Here is a 23,398-nt window from a genome sequence, read left to right as displayed (position 1 = left end):
TCGGAGCATGCCCCCCCCCCTCCCAGGTGAAAGTGTGTGATTTAGGATTAAGATTGTGTGTGTGTTGTGTCTGTGTTGGTTGTGATTGAGTGTGTGTTGTCTGTGATTGAGTGTGTGTGTTGTGTTGATTGTGATTGTGTGTGTTATGGTTGAGCGGCAGCCTAATTTTGCAAGCGCTAGCTGTTGAAATATGTAAGTATTTAGACATATTTGTATTTACATTGTATACCGTTTAATAAAAGTTTTTTTTTTCCATGTGATTTTGGTTACATCATGCAGGGGGGGGCCGAGAAATTTCATGGATGAAAAGGGGGCTCGGCATAAAAAGTTTGCTCATCCCTGGTCTAAAGCACTGAAGTTGCCAACACAAGGACTATTAGAGGTACTTAATAGGCACAATGATTGAGAAACCTCCAGCATTCTTATGGTCCATATGGTGATGAATGCATAACACCGCAGAATTAACATCAGTCTTGGAGCAGATCATCAGTGGTTCAACTGGGATGGTACAGTATTATGGTTTCTTTTTGTATTTAAAAATAGGGAAGTACCACTTCCTTTAAAAAAAAAAAAATCAGGATTATTAGATCTACAATATTATTACTATAATTTTAATCATGCCAATAAAGTACTGTTCTGCATGTCCAGTATTGGAAGGGTTAACCACACTGCTAATCACTTTAGTTGAGCCTCAGAATCAGAATATATTACTCATAGACTAAACTTTCCTAAGCAGTCGGTACTGTCTGACAGCTGTAAACAGGGAGATTTCTCAGACTTATCAACTTAGTTGGGATGAAGGAATTATTTTCACCTAAAACTCAGGCTCTCTCTCACATAGGGAGAGCTGGTCCAAGCCTTAGCACATCTTGGAGCCCATCCATTTTAATGTAGACCCGGAGGTGCGATAAGGCTCAGTACCATTCAGTAAACAGTCAGAAAGTACACTTCCTGTCACCACAGACAATAGCATATTAATTAATTTGTCACACCAGGTTAATACAGCATTGGGAGCCCTGGAGGGAAAATGTTTAGCTCTCCCCCTTTTCTAAATGAACATGCTGCATTGTATATTGATGCTGAATATCTCTTTGCAGCTGCTTCCTTGTAATGAAAATAGAACAGAGTAGCCAAAAACAACAAAGCATCACCATGAACTATTTTCTGCATTTCCAATAATAAAATCCAGCAGGTCAGTCCTTACTTGAATAGGATATTTAGGTTTACATTAGATACAGTTAGGAGGATCTGCTGCCCTGATCCGTTGGCTGGCAGAAGGGTCAGCTATGCATTGTGCTGCGTACCCCTCAATTAACCAAACGGTTATTTGTAGGAGTGCCTCTACAATGCTCGCTGGATCTCTATTCTCTACAGAAAGAAGCACCATAGTGCAGAGTTAAGAGAGATATGCAACATTTTCACCCAAATTTGCGAACCCGGCGAAATTAGCATTTTTTCATTTGCAAAAAAAGAGTTCACAAGCGATTCACCAAGTCTTTCTAATCCAGTCCCAGAAATAGGGCTTTCGCTGGACCTGAATGAGGGAGAGAGAAGGAGAGAGAAGACGACCAAGAGAGAAGACCGAAAGAGAAGAAGAGGATGACCTAGAGAGAAGGGACAGAAGTGAGAGGGCGCTTCCAAGGGAATCCTCTTTTGTGGAGTACCCCCTGACTTATATACTGTACCTCCCAAAACACTCATCTATCTATACAACATGTGGAGATAACTGTGAATGCACCGGAGATCCCTGGGAAATTAGATAATTTCAATATGCTACTTTGAATATGCTAAATATATTTAAGTTATATAAATCCCAAGTATCTCGTGTGTGTCCTCTTTCTCACATTTTTGCAAAAGGTTTACTTACTTTTGAACACATTTGCACATCTATAGAAGTACATTTATTTTGTCTACACTTCATGTTTACATTCAGCGTTGAAAGGCAATAGGAGAGGTTTACTCATATTATGTGTATATGCAGATTCATTGTGGGTTGTAATATGTTTTAGCAGACCACCTCATAGGTTTCCTCTTCAAATGTACTATGTTGATATGAAAACAACATTCAGATACAAATAAATGCCTCATTAGTGTTGAAGCTCATGGTGGAATTCCAGATCTGCTCACACCATTCTTTCCCACATGCTCCCTATAGTGAATCTAGTCCCCTGTCCCGTGTCAGATTTCTAATTAGGCCCAGGCCTAGGGATGCAAAATTTGGGTGCGACACACATATGCTTTTGCCGCACTCTTGGGCCTAACGGGAATGCACTTCCCTGTGTCAGCACCTCTTTTCTGCCGCCCTACTGCTGTTTTGGAATCCCAGCGTCAAATGATGTAAGTTTTTGATCTTCATATTGGGTGGGGTCTCCCAAACTCACCCCTGAAGATCTACTTAATTATTTGAACACCCGATTGTAATTATCCCCTTTAATTTAGCTGTTAAACTTACTTTTTCTCATATCCTGACTCTTAATAACTCATGGTTTGTCTAACTCATACATCATTTTGTTTCAAAAGACATGGAATGTATTAATATAAACCCTATTGAATATTTAAGAAAATAGTTGTTTTGATTCAAGAAGGCCATCATGGAAAACCATGGAATTTCCATAATTATCATTGGGGTTCACAAACTTTTTCTTGCCACTGTATTACATTATTTCATAAATTGTATTTACAGATTTGTTTGGGGGCTTAAAAAGCTTACCTAAAGTGGGCATGCGGGTGATGCTAGGGGAGCTCCGTGCACTACGCCGAAGATTGCCAATATAAACCCCGATTGCGGTCACGACTAGCCCCGCGAGACCCCGCGCCGGCCGGGGGAACCCCAGTGATGTCAAAGAAGACCCTGAAGCCGGGGACGCCAGATCACTCCTGCTATAGCTTCAGACAGCTGGCAGCAGCGGAGAGAAGAAGGGCTAAAGATGGCGCCGCTGAGGTGAGCGTACGGGAGCACGCAGCCGCAATATCACCCAGGGAAGGTGAGACAAACTGCAGTGTCTGAAGGGGACTTTACTGACAGAAAGGCCACCCTGAGAAATTCAGCTGAGAGTGCCATAGCAGGGGAAGAGGCATGGGGGACAGCTGCTAGTGTCAGAGAACAAAGTATGGCAGAAGGAGACACAGTAATTACCAAACAGGACCTCCAGAACATGTTGAAAGAAATGCAAGTGGGTTTTCAGTCCGTACTGGATAGAGCAGTAAAGGAATTGAAAGCAGAATTTTCTTTATTAGCTAAAAGAACCACAAAGCTTGAAAATAAAATGGACATTTCTCTACAAAAATCGGGTAAATACTGGCGATGAGGTCCTGCATCTCAATGAAGAGATAAGATCTATGAGGGTTGTTATAGACAACATAGAGAACAGGGAGCGAAGGCAGAATTTACAAATCCGCCATGTCCCTGAGTCGATCTCTGCAGAAGCCCTCCATCCATAACTCAAGAGACTGTTCACGTCAATTGATCCTCAGTTACAAGATGGTGATCTCCTGATAGACAGAGTTCACAGAGCCCTGGGACTGAGATTCGAATACGCCATAAGAAGTAGAGATGTAGTTATAAGACTCAACCAATATGCAACCAAATAAAGGATTATAAAAGGCCGCAGAAATAACGGCTCAATTGAATTTGAAAACAGTTCCATCCAGATTTTCCAAGATTTGTCCAGAATGACAATTGAGAGGAGGAGAGGGTGACGCTGCGCACGAGAGCTGTCTGCTACAGAGAGGAGAGCACGTGGACACAGCCCTATGAAGTGAGGAGAGAGCTGACAGCAAAGAGGAGAGAGATCTAGATGCCGGTAAATCCTCGCGAGTCAAAAATTTTACCGCTATCCCGATTATAACGTAGTCTCATTCTGTGGCCCCCAGGGACCACGTTATGATGGGGTTCAGCTGTATTTGGTTTCTCTGGAGTCTTTCTACAGCGAGCCCGTGCTCTCTATCAGTCACCAACAGCCACTCTGAAAATCCCAGGAGGGGAGGGGAATCTAATAACAATTAAGAATGGAACCAGGCAGGGGTGCCCCATTTTCCCTCTTCTTTTCGCTCTGACAATCGAGCTGCTAGCGGCCACCATCAGAGCCTCCCCAAATATACAAGGGATTAAAATAAAAGATGAGAGTTACAAGATATCGCTATTTGCAGATGATGTTATTCTTACTATATCAAACCCATTGACATCTCTTCAGAATTTGCTGTCCACTCTTCGGGAGTTTTGTGAGCTCTCCGGGTATAAAGTAAATATGGGAAAATCAGAAGCTGTAAATTTGACACCAACGGAAAAGGAAATCGAGGTGCTAACAACATTTTGACTATAAATGGAGAAAGACCCATCTGAAACACTTAGGAATTTACCTTACCAGAGATTATAATTTATTATATAAATACAACTACCCGGATCTATTTTCCAAAATTAAAAAAGATCTACAAGTCTGGAATTCTCATTTTATATCCTAGATAGGGCGTAAAACCGCTGTTAAGATGAATATTCTCCCTAGACTTTTTTACTATTTTCAGACATTACCGGTAGCTCTCCCACATTCAAATATAAAAGAAATCCAGAATCGGATTATGCAGTTTATCTGGAAACATAAACATCCGAGGATAGCTAAGTCAATTCTGTTGGATGCCAAGGAAGGAGGTGGTATGACTGTTCCAAATATTATAAAGCCTCCCATATGAAACAAATGGTTCACTGGCACTCTCCGAGAGGAGTGTATGCCTGGGTGGATCTGAGAGATCTCTAAAAAACCTGATTGAACTGCTGTTGTCTGATTCTGGGACGGGAGACAGTCCGAACCGACAGTAATTGGATTTACCTAGCAAATTTGGCAGATGGCAAAAAAGAAATTATAAGGTTGTGTCGACCCCTTCTAGGCTCGTGCCCCTGTTCAGTAATCCGGGGTTTACCCTAGGTTTTCAGGGTCAGGATTTTGAAATTTGGAGCCATAGAGGAATTTTGGAGGCAGGAGACTTATTAGAAAAGGACAAATTAATGTCCTTTGAGGAATTGATGAGAAAGTATGGTCTACCCCAAAATTGAGCAATTTAGGTATATGCAGGTCCGAAATTTTAGTCAGGGCCTCCATGATGAAGAATTCCCTAGATATACACGATTTGAAGATTTATGTAAAACAAAAATACCAAAGAGGTTTGATATCATGTGTGTACCAGGGGCTAACTCTTAAAAAAGCTACCCCAAACCATAAATATATGGACCAGTGGGCTCTGGACTTCCAGACCGAAATAACAAGGGAGGACTGGGAAGATATCAATGCGGGTAAAACCTCTATTTGTACGGTAACAAAAGAGAACATATATAAAATTTTGCTACGTTGGTACTACACCCCAAAAGATTAAAACAGATGTTCCTGGGGACCTCAGACAGATGCTGGAGGGGTTGTGGACAATTAGGAGATTTGGCACATATATGGTGGTATTGCCCAGTAATGCAGGTGTATTAGAAAAGTGGAAATACTGGGGCGCTGCCTCTGTTGGATGGTGAATGATGTGATGAAGTGAAATTCACAATCATGCAGGACTAAAGTGAACGATAGTGAGAGGCCGAAAGTATTTGAGAAAATATACTGGCCTAAACCGTCGCTGCTTCTCAGGACCTTCCCTGGATCCTCAGAAAGTAGGTACACACAAGAAAACAGCGAGCGCACACGTGGAGAAAATAATAAAAATCATGAAACACTGTGTTAGATGTCTCTTATTGATCTATCATAGAATTAATAAGGGGGATGGGGTTGAATAATGCTCATGCTAATATATAAACAAACACTCACATGGCCAAATGTGAGTGGCAGTCACATCTGTTGCAGAGTATTGCTGACTCTGATCTGGTCTCTCTTATTTTCCCAGCCCCAGGTTGTCAAATCTTTCCTCCAGGTTATATGGATAAATGTGGGCAAGTGACAGGACTGAGCTGGATGAGGTCTTCCTGTGGTCTGAACTACGCGTTTCGGAAAAAATCCTTCCTCAGGTTCATCCAGCTCAATCCTGTCACTTGCCTGAGGAACCCTGCTTTAGACCTCCGGACGCAGATGAGACAAGAACTTTAAGCAGGAGTCCAACAGCATTTTGGATCAAGGACTTTATCACTGTTTAGTGTAAGTTATTTTATCCTTTATCTTTGTTATTAACTGTTTTTTGGAATAAAGCTGTTACTCCTGACATCATCTCCTCCTCCATCTTCCAATGAGTGACTATACTAAGTCGAGCAAGACTGAGCAATCCATCGGAAGCTCACCATCCAGTGTTTTGATGTGAGGACACTCACATATGCCCATGTGAGTGATTTAGTTACTATTTTTTATCAATCAACTACCCGCATTATCCCCCCCATTGGGATTTGTTCCCACTATTTCCATTTCCTATTTCCTGATGTATTATTGGACAAAACTGGTAATAGGAGTACCAGAAAGGATTGGCATACTTTATCCACAAGGGCATGTGCAGACGCCCGTGACACCCACATTTACCCATATAACCTGGAGGAAAGATTTGACGACCTGGGGCTGTGAATATAAGAGAGACCAGATCAGAGTCAGCAATACTCTGCAACAGATGTGACTGCCACTCACATTTGGCCGTGTGAGTGCATGAGCATTATTCAACCCCATCATCCTTATTAATTCTATGATAGATCAATAAGAGACATCTTACACAGTGTTTCATGATTTTTATTATTTTCTCCACATGTGCGCTCGCTGTTTTCTTGAATGCAAGTGTATTGGAGGGCAGTTTTCAAACTAATAAAAGGATGTGACTGATAAAAAAATTCCGTTAGACCCAATACTGATTATTTTAGCTAAACCTATGGAAGATGTGAATCATCATACAGTCCACAAAGATTGATTCAACATGTTCTAACAGCAGCTAGATGCGCTGTAGCTGCAGCGTGGAAAAAGACACTCCCGCCCACCAGAAGAGAGGAAAAAGATGGTGTTTACCAAATGTTGTATGATATGTAATGTGAGTGTTGTTGATTCTAAGAAATTTGATACAAAATGGTTGTTTCCCCCCCTCTTTTTATTTTTGTTTCCCTCCCCCACCCTCATTTATGTGTGGAAAAAAAAAGTTAGTTAAAAAAAAAAAAAAGCTTACCTAAAAACCAACTCAAGTTTATAGAACTGAAAATCAACATTCCTAAATCATCACATATGTCTGAACAACAAGGTGGTATCAATTTTGCACCCAAGTAAAACACAAATGTTACACGCGCCACACAAGAAAAATACCAGCATGTGAGTTTGTAAAGGTGAATGCCCAACCATCTTTAAGGCAAAATGTGATTACAGAAGAGAGAAAAAAAAATAGATTTAAAAAAAATAAAAAATAGCTCTAAATGTTATTGATTCAGCTTCTTATTTTAAGAATTTGAGAATGTAAAATCGACCCCGACATTTTATTCATGTCAGAAATGTACTTATCTAATGCAGTACTATGCTGTGATGGGTGGAACTTTGCTGGCACTTTCTCATTTTTTAATGACCACCTTCACGCACTCGCAATGCCTCTCAAATTCCTCCCACTCTCCCCACATAAAATAACCAACTGTATAACAATACCCCATTCCCAATGGCAGCCATCAGTTCAGCAGTTCTAGCTCTCCTTTTTACAAGGACACTAGCAGGCACCATGACGAGAGCCAATGGATCAAGGAAACATCGCTTGGTTCCCCTCAATTATCAGCGGCTGGGCAGGCATCTATCTTTAAGCCTGAGGAATGCATCTTAAAATCTCCTGAACCGCACAGCTACAGGGATTAAGGCCACAGCAGTCATGCTATAAAGATCCACTTTTTCACATATAAATAATACACACATAGATATAGAGTTGGGTGATTGCTGAAGCAAACAATTCTTTTGTTATGGGCGTGCAGCCCACAAATTACATCACTATAGTGTGTACATGGAGCAGATCTACAGGTATATCTTAAACAATCTTAACGCACTAAAAGAAAAAGAAATATACAGTACATGAGTCAAAGAACGATCAGCAGACAACCATGAATCTAGCCATACACAACCTTAATACAGCAACCCCACTCACTTGCAATATCTATTTACTATTTATTTCCATTTGATAGAATCCGAACCCAAACGTTCCTGAGATTCTTACCGATTGTAGTTGCCGGCATTATTGAGCATTTAAAAAATCGTCCAATAAGAAACTGCATCGCCATCAACCCATTGATGTTGCAGCTTCCTATTGGCCTACTACAGGAATGCAGAGATTTGGCATCCACAGTACAACAATAAGTATCTCAGGAACCAGGAGGTCCCTGGGAGATAGAAACAGCCCGATATGGCGCAGGAGGCACCCCATGGGTGGAATTCCCCCTCACATCAGGAAAGAGGAGCTCCCCCAAACCGCACCCCACCCCCCTCCAGTGTGAGCAGAGGCCAATGGTGTACAGCCGGTATGGCCAACTCTAGTCCTCAAGCGCCACCAACAAGTTAAGGTTTTAAGGATATCCCTGCTCCATCCAGCACAGGTGGCTCACCTGTGCTGGAGCAGCGATAACGTTAAAACCTGACCTGTTAGTGACCCTTGAAGACTGGAGTTGGCACCCTGGTGTACGGTGTTTGGACGGGCACTAAAGGGGTATTCATTTCTTATTGTTTTTAAGTTCCTAGGTTTCTAAGTGGTTTTGACCATCCTGCAGCGCCTTTTCATAATAAAAAGTTATTCCAGTACTCAGAGGTGCATTTACTTCAAATTATTTACAAACCAGAAACCGCTATTGCTTTATAAAGAAATCTAGAGATCAACCAGGAACTCCATACAGTGATTATGAAATAATCAGGAATGGAGCTGCAATAAGAAGGATGTACCTTCCATTTCTATCTTATTTCTTTAGTTGGTGTTCAGAGAAGATGGGCTAATTTCTGGATGGTGTCAGCTAATATGAAAGTATTAAAAAAAAAAATGTTTGTGATCAAGCCAAAGAAACTCTGGTTAAAAAAAAGTATTTCTAAAGGTTATGTAGAAAGGAGTAAATATAAACCCCAGCAAATTATCCTTATTTGCTGTCCAATTACCTAAAGGCCTCATAAATAAATACTACATACTGAACTGATGAGCCAGGCTTTGGTAAAGGGGAGGGGGCCGTACTCTACTGCAGCTTGTGCAGTGTATAAAGTCCTGGGGCAGGGTTCAGTTGCTGCTAATCACATTGTCCCCTATTCTGTGTATAAGTGAAGCGGGTAAGGGTAGTGTGTCAGTCAGTGTCTCACAGACCAAACATGCAATGCACAGCAATGGAAGTGCAGTGAAGGTGTAAAATGTATTCGCAAGGTTCTTCTCCTCTAATGTAAGGCTAAAGCCCCAGTGCGCGGGCGATGCGGTACCTGTCGGTGCTCATTACCCGAGTCAGCGTGACCTGTGGACTCCAGGCAACTCACGGCAAGGAGGCGTGGCCGCGGCCATGATGTCACGCAGCTGGTTCGCCCTCATTGGCTGAACAGCCGCCGTGACATGGCCAGCGCTCCGTCGCCACAAGAAAAGACAAAAGCCTTGTCTTTACAAAATATGGTCGCGCATCGTGCCGGGGCGCGCAGCAACTGGGGCTGGCCCCATAGAGAGCCGTACCTTGTGTGCGCCTCGCACGCCATCACAGCCGCTGGGGACCAAGCCTTAGGATTTCACAAGCAGCTTTTCAGATAAAATACAATGCACTTGTGTATATTTTAAATGCCTTTTCTCCAGTCAATATTCCATGGCAAAACGCACATTTATATTTATATTTCTCCATAAGGTGCGACTTTGTTTAACACCTGGCTTTAAATTTCAACACAAAAAATAAGTATTGAGAGTTTAGGGCATATGGTCACTCCGTTTTATACTTCACAGCGACCCATGAACAATGTATTCTTTATAGAGTACTACAAAGTTATCAAGTACAATGTTTGTACTTGATATCCTAACATGCAATAAACTCCTAAGAAATAAATGTAGATACACTGTCTATGGCAGTATCCATTATAAAACTTGTTAACTTACTTCAATAGCCCGAGTAGGTGGCACACACTATGAACACTACATTACAAAGACAAATTGCTACTCTCCTTTGTAACCTCTATACAAGACGTTAATCCACAAAAATGAAATGTGCCTAGTAAAGTTCCTCACCCGTCCTTCTCCTGACCCAACATGTCTGTTAAATGCTAATATTTATACAGCAAAGTTTGCACGTTACATATTGACTTGCCCTATTGTCCTCTGCCCCTTTTTGTCCTCTCAGAGTTGCTGTTTCCCCCTACCAGAAATGTCTAAATAAACAAAGAATTCTGTGTTTTTCGGCATGGTGACAACTTCAACTGTGTTTAAGTGACCCCGGAATTACACGCGATAGGTAATGCAGCCCCATCCAAAATACCTACCGTCCAATATGAGAACATTTGTCCCCTACAAATTTACAGATCTTAAATGTAATTCTCCAGGAATACAAATACTCATAGCCTAAAGCAATGAGAACACAGCACGCTATTGTTAGTATAGTGTCTCGGAAATGTTATCTGGAGATTGTGATAAGAATAGGTTTGCATGGCACAGTGTGCTGTGCAATCGTGAAAATGTGGCCAATAGCATTGGGAAACCATGCATGCACAATTAATTCCTGTCCCAGAATCTAATCTAATACAATCTACTATAGATATCTCAGGAACCAATAGTTTTCTTGCTGAGCAAGACAAGACAGACTTAGTAATTGATAGGACTACAACTGCCAGCAGAGTCTGCAATTTGTATTTTCTTGTACTTAAAGGTAGCATGTTACATATGCAGAGCAATGACTTTCAAGCCCCTGTGAGTGAATGGGTTAAAACAATTATACAAATTTGCTATGTAGAAAGTACACATCACAGGCGGCCAGTTTGAACTATATGACCTCACGTCATCTCTCAAGTAGAGTGACTATAGGTAAGCTCAAAATGCCGGAGTTGTTCGTTCTGCTTTTGGGAATCCCACATCCCTTTAGTGCTTCCACCGTGCTCCCGATTAAAAAGTTTCACACACCGCTGGTTTCCCCAATAAAATGCAGGACTTTACCATTTTCATCCTAGTCACATACACTCAAAATCACTATCACTCCCAGCAGAGATGAGTTGCTGCGCAATATTTGTGGAGGTCATCTTTAATAGGGTTGCCATTGTGAAAACGTCTCTCCTGATGATTGTTACTGTGAGTTAGAGGGAAGAGGGGGTGGACACTGAAGAGTCAACATTTTAAGAATAGAGACACGTAGATTGATGTACTGAGAAAGGCGGCACTCCTATGGACTAACAACATGTATTTAACTGAATCAACGTTTGGTCCTACACATGGACCTTTCCCAAAATGAGACCAGTCCATGTGTAGCACAGAAACGTCGATCCAATAAATCGTCAAGGTGAGTAAGGTTCATGTATAGCCAGCAGCCTGTATATACATTTCTCTATTGTTTATAAGTCCATATGAGTGCCGCTTTACTCTGCACCTCGATCTACAAGTCTTCAACCGAGATGTGCACCTGTGGCATATAGTTTCTTGAAGTTATTGCAAGTGCCCTACTTTCAAAACGATTGTTAAGGATAGAGACAGATTATTTATTATTCAGGAAGCTATGGGACTTTGAAAAGTATACAATAATGCCAACCTAATTGCACATCATTTGACTTTGATCCAGCCCATGTTTATTAAAGCAAAGACAACTGCATTCGGGGTTCCATTAGTACTACATTTCTTGGGTAAACTTGGAGAACAAGAGCTAGATTAGAATTTCATGAGTATATGGACTGGGATTTGGTGTGCATTACTGAGAATCGTATATAGACATATCAGCATCGTATATAGAGGTATACCAAGTTCATTCTCAGCATTGGGAACAACATGCTGACAAATATGCTCAGAAACCTTAAAAGAAGTAAACTAATGGCAATGGCATGTTTATATTAGGTGACTGCCACTTTAATAAAATAAATGCAGGCTAGTATAAGACTGTTGTATTTTGTTTGCATGGTTTATGCTACCATAGAAATAAAATGACGGTGTGTTTTTGACCATTTTTAAGACTGTAAACTCTTGTATGCACAGACCAATCACTAACCCACACTTTCTTTGCTGTTTTGTGGGAACCAATTATCAACAGCAAAACGGGGGACGTGGAGGACAAGAAGAATTGAATAAGATTAAAGTGACATAGGACCTGGAGAAACCAGAAACATATTTACACAACAAACAGGTAAAAACTGTAGTGTAAAGCCAATTACACTGACAAGTTGTTTTTTTCATAACCACAATGTAAAATACCCTTTTAAAGCAGCAGTTCAAGCTGCATTATTTTTTTAAATTAAATGATATTTATTTTCCCCTTTAATATGTGCATCAATACAATCCACACAATGGTAAGTAAATAGCTAACTTGCCGATCGATCGGCGAAGATTCGGCTCGGGGGCTCACTATATGGCTGTCAGTGCAAGATGCAAAGTTCTGTGGGGAAGATCATGTGACCAGGCAGTCACTAGATACAATTGTGCACTGCTAGAGAGAGGGCAGGGCTCAAAAAGGGGTGTGCCAAAACCTGTTTCTGAAGAGGAAGGGGATGTGACTTTGTAAATGGCTGCTATAGAAACAAAAAAATGCTTGTTACACTATAATACATTAAAAATGTCTTTCAGAGTGGGTTAAAAAAATGCTACAAGTATTTTCTCATAGTACAGAACTGATTTATTTTAAAAAAAAAAAAAAAAAAACCCACACATGTAGGATATTGCTTGGTCTGCAGCTTTAAGCAGCAGTGAAAGTGTAGCTCTACTGACAAAGTCCCAAACTATTTCTCTTGATCTTGTTGCTTTACTTTCCCCCCCTTTCATTCTAATCCTCCACCAGTTTTCTATTTTCTTTAGTTTGCAGTTCTTCTTTTAGCTCAGAATAAAATACATTATCTATAAGCTGCCTATTCATCCAGCTATTAAAAGTCAGGGCATGTCCCCTGCGTCTCTGTGATGAGCTGCGGTAAGTGCATCTTCATCAAGCTCAGTACCGCCATCAAATGTAAGAAACTTGACAATCCCCTTTCGTGTACTTCATACACATCTGATATTCAGAGTTGCTTACCGCATCTTGGATCAGGCACATATGTTTTGTGACACGGGGGAAACAAAAGAAATGCAGAGCTCGATCCATTACAGAGCACAAACATGATACTCCGAGGATACAGTAAAGATACTGCAGGTCCAGTATTCCCCAACTCATGTTATTGCTCCAGACTATTATTGTTTCCCAAAGTGCTCACTTAAGTAGAGCAAAACAGAAGCAAAATACTTTCATATGCTGACACACCGATTATGTTCAAAATAACACATACAATAGTGTGTTTATATATGTGTGTGTGTACATGTTTGTGCATGTGATATAGATGTGTGTGTATGCATGTATAGGCATGAGTCTGTATTGGTGTAGGCATGTGGAGGTGTTACGTCTGTGCGTACATGTCTGACTCTCTGTGCATCTATGTATTCATGTATGTGTAGCCCTGTGTAATTTTGGGGTTACATGCCTCTCTCCTTCTGTGCAGTTGTAACGGGTATTCCACCCCACCCAATCGCAAATATAGTGTGGGTGCGGGGAACTCGGTGTTACCAGGTGTGGTGCTTTACCTGTTAGGCTCACAGGAGGGCTGAGCTTCCGCCACGGGGAGCCTGGGGCAATTATATTATGAGTAACCCTGTACTCGGTGCAGCGCCTCCACCTGCGATGGTTCCTAGCAGAGCAGGAATTGTTCCTCGCAGGACACATACAAATACTCGCACACCTTGATGTATAATAACCAATAATGTTTACTTGGGAATAACATACGACACAGATACTGTCAACATAATAACTGGTGTCCCTCTCTAGAGGCGACACTAACTACGGCGTCGCGCAGGACGCTTCCCTGACACCGGGTGATCCCACCCAGTGTCCAGTGACTCCCCACCCAATGTCCCGCACCCTTGCAGAGAAAGGATATGGATGACTGCGCAGTCACTATTAAGCTAATGGGCCCGTTGGTGCACTTGTAGATCGAAAGTACCTGCCCTAGCATGTGAGGGTTTGGGAGTCACGCCGCCCTCGGCGTGCTCCTCACTCACCTACAGCTCCGACGGAGATCTCCGCAGCACACTCTCATTCCCTCACCGGAGCGCCGGTCACTGCTTCACCTCGGCGCGCGCGCGCACGCCAGGACTGCACTTCTAATCTCGGGCTGGCGGCTTCACTCGGTCACGCGCACGCAAACCCCGCTATACAGAGGCATGGCCACACGGCGTCGCCCCAACCCCTTAAAGGTACAGCGCATCAAAACATTGCTGCAATCAAATGCACTCAGACTACTGGGCTTTATGGCTCCTCCCATGGGACTCATTCTGGACCTATCCCTGCGGTAGCCTGGCCCTTCCACACACCCCCCACCTTGCTGCACTGCTATTGGATCCTCTCTCCTATATATACCTGGCAGAATCACTGACTCGTTGGCTGAGCATAGAACCAGTTGTTCTCACCTTTCTCTGCCTCCCTAGTTCTCTTTGCAGACTTCCTCGTGAACCGAACCGGCTTCCGCTACGTCTTCCTGTACCTCTGGCAATCTGAACTCGGCATACGGCTACACGACTCTCCGCACCTCTGGCATTCCGATCCTGGCTTACGGTAAACGACAACGTCCCTCTCTCCAACCCCGGACTTGGCAAACGGCCTTCCTACCAACCGTACCTCTCCTACCCCGATCCGGAACCCCAGACCAATCTACTCTCAAGACGTGCCCACGTGGCTGTGGGTGGCGTTCTAACCTTTCCCACCTCAGCACCGCGGTCCCGTCTCGTTTGTGGTGAGCACATCCTTACATTATGCTCAGCCCACCAAAAATGGACCCCGCTGAGGTGGAGCGGACTTTAAATGCCCATACTGCTCTTTTTACAAGATTAGAGTCTTATCTGGACCAATTTGATAAACGAATGGATGCTTTACAGCAAAGAGTCCACGCCCTTACTCTTCAAGTTCGAGGCCTCACGCGCCAATCTCCACCCGTGGCACCGGCGAATCCTTTCCCGATACTTCCGTTCACTCCAGAACCACGTATTCCTCCTCCCAAACACTACGCGGGGGATCCCCAAGGATGCCGGGGTTTCATTAACCAATGTCTCGTTCAATTTCGTCTCTCCCCCTCTCGCTTTGTGTCTTCTGTCTCCAGGGTTGGCTACATCTACTCCCTTCTCACCGACCAGGCACTGGCATGGGCCTCTCCCATCTGGGAACAACAGGGGGCTCTCACACAGGACATCGATCTTTTCGTCGAGGAATTCCGAAGAGTTTTCGTTACTCCAGCATGGAAGTTAACGGCAGCTTCTGCTCTACACCACATAACTCAAGGAGATCGTTCGGTTGCCGTGTATGCTGTGGAGTTCCGCACTCTTGCTGCTGAGACGGGTTGGAACAACGAGGCTCTATCTTCTGCATTCTGGCAAGGTCTGGCTGAAACTCTAAAGGATGAGCTCGCCGCACGAGATCGTCCTACTAACCTGGAGGAGTTAATCGCTCTGGCTATCCGTGTGGATCAGCGCCTACTGTAGCGGAGATACGAACGTTCTCATTACCGTCAACGGGTTCCAAGAAGTCTTGCTCCCACCTTCGTGGCTCCGTCACCTTCTTCCGGGGACATTCCTGAACCAATGCATTTGGGGGGCAACAGGCTGTCTTCTGCTGAGAAGCAACGTCGGCGCACGGCCGGACTTTGTATGTATTGTGGCAATTCCACTCACGTTTTACCCCAGTGTCCCCACAGACCGGGAAACGCCAGCTCCCAATGAGATCCCGGAGAGTTTCGTTGGGAATACTGACCCTTTCTCCCATCGTCCAAAACATCCTTCCTACCAGGATAGTCTTGCCTATAATACTGTCTGGAGAGGGGTTTCACACCCGGGCATGGGCGTTCATTGATTCCGGTTCTGCAGGTAATTTCATTGATGAGACTTTTGCTAGACAGAACAATATTCCATTTATCAACAGGAGGACGCCTGTAGGTCTGGAGGCCATTGACGGTCGACCTCTAAATCCGGCATTCATCACACTACAGACGGTACCTCTTCTACTGCAGTTCGTCGACGTCCATACGGAGATCATTACTCTCGATGTAATCCACACTCCCTCTGCTGAGTTGATTTTGGGTCTTCCTTGGCTCCAACTTCATAATCCTCGCATCGACTGGACGGATCGGGAACCTGTGCAGTGGGCTCCTTCTTGTGCCAAGACATGTACCAGGGTTTTCCAGAAGATCGGTGGAGTATCTACCATATCAGAGAAGATCAACTCCTTACCTTCTGTGTACTGGGAATTCCGTGACGTATTTGATAAAGCACGTTCCGAGGTACTACCGCCGCACTGGTCTTTTGATTGTCCCATTGACCTACTTCCTGGAGCACCTCTTCCCAGGGGAAGATCCTACCCTCTCTCTCTTCCAGAGACAAAAGCCATGAACATTTATATTGCCGAGAACTTAGAAAGGGGTTTCATCAGAAAATCTTCCTCCCCGGTCGGAGCAGGATTCTTCTTCGTCAAGAAGAAGGACGGTTCTCTCCGTCCATGCATCGACTACCGGGGTTTGAATAATATCACACGCAAAAATCAAAACCCCTGCCTTTGATTCCGGAACTCTTCGACCGCCTCCAGGGAGCAACTGTCTTTTCTAAACTGGACCTGAGAGGTGCTTACAATTTAGTAAGGATACGAGAGGGGGACGAGTGGAAGACTGCTTTTAACACCCATGACGGCCACTACGAGTACCTGGTTATGCCATTCGGTTTGTGCAACGCACCAGCAGTTTTTCAGGATTTTGTCTACGAGATCTTTCGGGACATTCTTAATACATTTCTTATTGTTTACTTAGATGACATCCTCATCTTTTCTAACTCCGTTCAAGAACACATCAACCATGTTCAACAAGTGCTGTTACGCCTTCGGGAGAACCATCTCTTTGCGAAATTGGAGAAATGTCAGTTCCACCTCAAATCGGTGGCGTTTTTGGGATACGTTATCTCTGACTCCGGTTTCAACATGGATCCAGAGAAACTTAAGGCTATTTTGGACTGGCCTCGTCCTACCACTCTCAAAGCCGTGCAACGCTTTCTGGGTTTTGCAAACTATTACCGACGTTTCATCCACAATTTTTCCTCTACAGTATCTCCCATAATGGCTCTCACTAAGAAAGGTGTAGATCCTTCATCATGGTCTGAAACCGCCATACGGGCATTTGATTTGCTAAAAAAAGCTTTTGTGTCTGCTCCCATCCTCAACCACCCGGATCCTAAACTTCCATTTACCTTGGAGGTAGATGCATCGGACATCGGGGCTGGGGCCGTCTTGTCACAGAGGACATCTCCCTTAGCTAAACTGCATCCATGTACCTTCTTTTCGAAGAAATTTTCGGCCGCAGAACGGAATTATGATGTCGGGAACCGGGAGCTTTTGGCGATCAAATTGGCACTAGAAGAGTGGAGACACTTCTTAGAAGGTACTGAGACACCCATAACCATTCTTACAGACCATAAGAACCTTCTCTACTTAGAAGGGGCACGTCGTTTGAACTCTCGACAAGCCCGCTGGGCATTATTTTTTCTCGATTTAATTTTCTCATCTCCTTCATCCCTGGCTCCAAGAATCTAAAGGCGGATGCTCTGTCTCGACAATTCCTTGCTGAAGACAAGTCTGAAGAGCAGCTAGAGACAATTATTCCCTCTAGATGTATCCTGTCCGCCAACTCGTTTGATATTATGGGCAAGATTCAATCCGAGCAATCACAGATTCCTATGGGGCTCAAGGTTCCCGAGGGAAGACTCTACACGGCGCCTCAACACCGCAAAAGGGTTCTCGAGTGGTGCCATTCCTCTAAGTCTGCAGGACATCCAGGGATACGGAAAACCAACGACCTTGTTCAACGTACCTTCTGGTGGCCTGAGAGGGCTAAGGATGTGGAGGAGTTCGTCAAAGCATGTGGCACCTGTGCTCGCAATAAAGTACCCCGGGTTAGACCTGCAGGCCTTCTTCTTCCCTTACCCATTCCAGACCGTCCTTGGAACCATATTTCTATGGATTTCATTGTGGAGCTCCCAGACTCCAAAGGAAAGAATACCATCCTTGTGGTAATTGATCGTTTTTCCAAACAAACTCACCTGGTGCCCTTAAGGGGTCTTCCAAATTCCTCCAGGCTTGCGGACATTTTTATCCAGGAGATTTTTCGTCTTCAAGGAGTACCTGCAACCATCGTCTCTGATCGTGGGTCCCAGTTTGTGTCAAGATTTTGGAGAGCCTTTTCTCGGAGGATGGGTATTTCACTTCATTTTTCCTCGGGTTACCACCCACAGACCAATGGTCAGACGGAGAGGGCCAACCAAAACCTGGAACAATACCTTCGGTGTTTCATAGCCGAGACTCAGGATGATTGGGTAGATCTACTTCCTTGGGCCGAGTTTGCTCTTAACTCCCTTCGCAATGACTCCACTCAAGAATCGCCCTTCTTCATAAATTGTGGCTTTCACCCTTCCCGCCTACCCTTCTCTCCTATACCCTCAGGAGTACCAGCAGTTGATAAACGCATCTCCCGCTTAAAGGACTTATGGACAAGGACTCAGGAGAACTTAAGGGTGGCTACTGGAAGACAGAAACTTCAGGCAGATCGTCTTCGACGCCCGGTTCCGGAATTCGTCCCAGGAGACAGTGTTTGGCTTTCCTCCAGGAACATTCGTTTAAAGGTTCCTACCATGAAGTTAGCACCTAAGTTTCTCGGTCCCTTTCCTGTGGTCAAGAGGATTAATCCTGTGGCTTATCGTTTGCGTCTTCCACCCTCGTTGAAGATTCCTTCAGTCTTTCATGTTTCCTTACTTAAACCTGCATTCCGGAGTTCTCGCTTTTCTAAGTCCACGGCATCTCCACTTCCTCTTCTGGTCCAAGGTCAAGAGGAGTACGAGGTTCAGTTTATCCTGGATTCTAGGATCTCCAGAGGAGGGTTACAATACTTGGTTCACTGGAAGGGCTTTGGACCTGAGGAACGTTCCTGGATTCCCCACCGGGATCTCCACGCGCCTCGCCTCGTTCAGGCTTTCCATCGCAAGCATCCCTCCAAGCCAAGTCATGGACGCCCGGAGGTCGCCCCTGAAGGGGGGGGTACTGTGAGGGTTTGGGAGTCACGCCGCCCTCGGCGTGCTCCTCACTCACCTACAGCTCCGACGGAGATCTCCGCAGCACACTCTCATTCCCTCACCGGAGCGCCGGTCACTGCTTCACGTGGGCGCGCGCGCGCACGCCAGGACTGCACTTCTAATCTCGGGCTGGCGGCTTCACCCGGTCATGCGCACGCAAACCCCGCTATACAGAGGCATGGCCACACGGCATCGCCCCAACCCCTTAAAGGTACAGCGCATCAAAACATTGCTGCAATCAAATGCACTCAGACTACTGGGCTTTATGGCTCCTCCCATGGGACTCATTCTGGACCTATCCCTGCGGTAGCCTGGCCCTTCCACACACCCCCACCTTGCTGCACTGCTATTGGATCCTCTCTCCTATATATACCTGGCAGAATCACTGACTCGTTGGCTGAGCATAGAACCAGTTGTTCTCACCTTTCTCTGCCTCCCTAGTTCTCTTTGCAGACTTCCTCGTGAACCGAACCGGCTTCCGCTACGTCTTCCTGTACCTCTGGCAATCTGAACTCGGCATACGGCTACACGACTCTCCGCACCTCTGGCATTCCGATCCTGGCTTACGGTAAACGACAACGTCCCTCTCTCCAACCCCGGACTTGGCAAACGGCCTTCCTACCAACCGTACCTCTCCTACCCCGATCCGGAACCCCAGACCAATCTACTCTCAAGACGTGCCCACGTGGCTGTGGGTGGCGTTCTAACCTTTCCCACCTCAGCACCGCGGTCCAGTCTCGTTTGTGGTGAGCACATCCTTACATAGCACTCCCGTGCTCGGATCAGCAACTGGCTTTGCAAAGTATCCGGCGACCGAATAACACCGGAACCACATCCAGGACGATCCCACCCGGAGAACTGCTGCAGCCGCAACGACGAACTGCGCCCACGCTGCTGCACGGAGGCGCAACATCCGCTGAGTCCCTAACTGACTCTTATAAACTAACGTGACACTCGCTGCACTATTGGCCGTCCCTACAGCACAGCAACCTTGATGGCTTAGGGGGAAACTCCTAGGGCCTAAGGGGTAGCTTATCCTAACCCTGGCCACAACGCACGGCAACTAAACACTAGGCCCTCTTGTCCGCCCTCACAGCACTGACCGCTGTGACCGGACAATAAGGCACCTCACTAACTTAAGGGCAGCGTCCCTAACCTAGGGCCGTCCCTTGTCAATTACCCACTAGCCTGAGAGTGAGTTGGGGCCTACTTGGGATATGGGGGAACCTTACGCGGTGCAGGAGCTTCACTCGCTCCCTGCACCCTTCCTTCCCCTTCTGCTCCCAGCTCTAACTGATGTAAGTGACAGGGTCCCTAACCTGAGGGGTTCTCCCTGGCAACACTCACTCTACTGGGTGAGTCAGGGCTATCTCGGGCCTTGGGGGTTGCTGGCCTAGTACAGGGAGTCACAGATTCCTGTACCCTACCTCCTTCCCTTGGCTGCTCCTGGCTCTGACTAACTGCGTAGTCCCAAGCCCGCGAAATGTATCCCTTTGCTCCTGCAGTGTCATCCTCCAGCCCTATTGGCTCCCTGGTGTCATGTGGCTCTACCCCTGTGCACCCTGGGGGCTGACAGTCCTGCACTGCGCATGCGCGAGCTATCTGTGGGCCTCCCGCGCTATTGAGCTCCTGCGCATGCACAACCGCACTCACAATGGCGGCGCCCTGATCCGCGAGCCGCCGGGACCCTAGCGACGTGACCGCGGCCTTAGCAACGACCTGATCGCGTCCCAGGCAACCGTCCGCATACATGAAGAGACTCGCTGCTCCCTGCTCTGGCCCCCACCCTTGGAAGCAGCCGTCGGGTCCGTCGCTTGCTCCGGCGGCACCCGCGACCACACTGCTCCAAGGGAGGGGGGTCTCCAGGAGCCGCGGAAGACCAGGGCTACACAGTAAACCCTGTTAAGAGGGCAGGTTTGCCAGGAGTAATCATGAGGTTTGCCCTCATCCCTTGTGAGGTGTAATATGTAGCAAAGGAAGTGACAGCATGCTCTGTGTCCACTTACAATGACACATGTGTGGTGCCTCCTGGAACTATTTAATATGCATCACTTCCTAAAGTTAGCAGTTCAAGTGTCAATTCAAGTCTGTCCAGGTCTGATGTGCTGCAGAGCAGAGTTGCAGTGTGACAATCTGACCCCACAAAGTGCCAGGGCTCTGGCCAGGATTGTGGCCCTCCCTTAGAGGGAGGGTAAGGGAAGAGAGTAAGAGAGTAAGAGAGTAAGGGAAGAGCAAGGACAGCTTATAGGGCCCTGACTAGGAGTGGTGTCCAGGGAATTCCTTGAGGTGGGCAACCTTGAAAATGTGCGGCTAGAGACCAGCCGCTATGATGGGCAGTAGGCCAACCAAGATGTTAGTAAAGATTGCCTTGATTAAAAGAACCATTCTCGCCTGAGCCTTGAGTCATTCAGGGAAAAGCTGCACCCAGGGATTCTCTTCCAGAGACTCCTCCCTGCTGTCGTGGGGACCTGGAAGAGATGGAGGCGCTGTACCAACTGTGAGTACGATCTCAGCACTACCTCACGAGCCAGTCCTGGTGAATTCCCCTATACCATCAAGCGGGAGACTCAGGAGTCCTGTAAGCCAGCAGGTGCACCACACGACATGACATGTAATAGGGGACAGTATCCTCACATAGGAGCCAATATGAGATTGGGTGGGGGTACAACCGTTACATATGTATACATGTATGTGCATATGTATGTGTGTGCATATATGCATTTGTGTATGTACGTGCGTGCGTATGGGTGTGTGTGTGTGCATGTGCGTCTGTCTGTGCTTGTGCCCGTTTATGTAAACAGACACACACAAATATACTTTTTTTGCAACAGAATAGACTGGTGTCCTGTACATAAATAACACTAATAATAATAATAATAATAGGATGAAGCTTGTGAGGATATGATCTAATAACCACGTCACTGGCAGCTTCAGTTCCATACTAAGCAAGCCTCCCACCCGTCCCTGAAATAGCCTCAGCCTTTGCTGGCAGGAGCTGCTGAAGAGACGTGACCAAAATGATAGACCTTTGTTTAACATTTTGGTCACACGCTCCGCGCTGCAAGCACATTTGTGATGGCCAGGAAGAAAGGGTACACCAGACAAAGCTCAACGGACCAAAAAGCCTCTCCACTCCAGGAAGATCAGAACTACACAAATAAAAGGTTCGGACATGGGATGGGAAAAGAAAACACTCTGCAAAACCCTCACATCTCCTGCACCCCCTGCCGAGATAGAAATTGTTTGTTTTCATAACCTAAATAGCAATAAGCAGAGGCTTTCATCTTCATCCTGACTATTAATGGGTTCCCTTCTGTCTAGCGCTGCTGTACACCGTGAGACACCTCATCCATAATAACCACCATGCCTTTTCCTCCAGACCCTTCACCAAACTTCTGAAGCAAAACAGGAAAATCAATGATTTCCTTTCGGTCTTGAAAGCAGCGTTGTGCAATAGTAGACACTGATTGTATTTCCAAATGACCCCCCCCTGTCCCCCATGCTAAATGATTTGTAATGTATTAAGCGTCCTTGGGTTGCTATGGCAGCCATTTAGAAAGCTACAGCACTTCCTCTTTTGAAATAGGCGGCCATATTGGGTGCCCTGGGACGCCGGGTCATTGCCGATCGATCACGGGAGAACGGAGCAATCAGCAGCTTAGATAATTACATGGTCATAAAAAGGCAAAGAACTGCTGCATTTGTTAAAACAAGCAACAATAAAACTGAGCCAAAGGAAATGCCTTAATCATACAGGGATTGCTACTTTGCATGTCTGACACCTTCAAAATAAAAGCATTTTTTACTATGTATTTCTGAAAACATACTTGTAAAACAACATTTGCATAGTTTTATTTACTAATGAATGTTTTACTGGGATGAGTATTATTACCAATTCTGATATTTCAGCATCGAACACTGCCTCTCCCTTATCCACAGCGGGTTTAAATGCTGCATACCAGCGCTGTTTAGGTTTTAATTATATGTTTTCTCGATTTATAGAATAAAATTTATTTGTTTTACTTCTATTATTAGTGGAGGCTGAGTGCATCATATGAGACTCTTTTTTTCTCTCGTGTTATCTTATGAATAGCATTGTTTAGTAAATATGGCCCTAAATTCGTACAAAGGGGCTTATGCTATAACAGCCACATTTTTTTAGCTAAAATTCCCCTTT

General features: G+C 45.2%; 1 protein-coding gene across 2 annotated transcripts in view; it reads right to left on the bottom strand.

Moving 5' to 3' along the window:
* Positions 1-23,398, bottom strand: part of LRP1 (LDL receptor related protein 1) — a 374,671-nt gene that overhangs the window by 266,952 nt on the left and 84,321 nt on the right. The gene's annotated exons all lie outside the window — the stretch shown is intronic.

The sequence above is a fragment of the Ascaphus truei genome, chromosome 3, assembly GCF_040206685.1.
Source record: "Ascaphus truei isolate aAscTru1 chromosome 3, aAscTru1.hap1, whole genome shotgun sequence".
NCBI lineage: Eukaryota > Metazoa > Chordata > Amphibia > Anura > Ascaphidae > Ascaphus > Ascaphus truei.
Note: the sequence above shows the minus strand (reverse complement) of the source record. Positions and strands in the feature narration are given on the sequence as shown.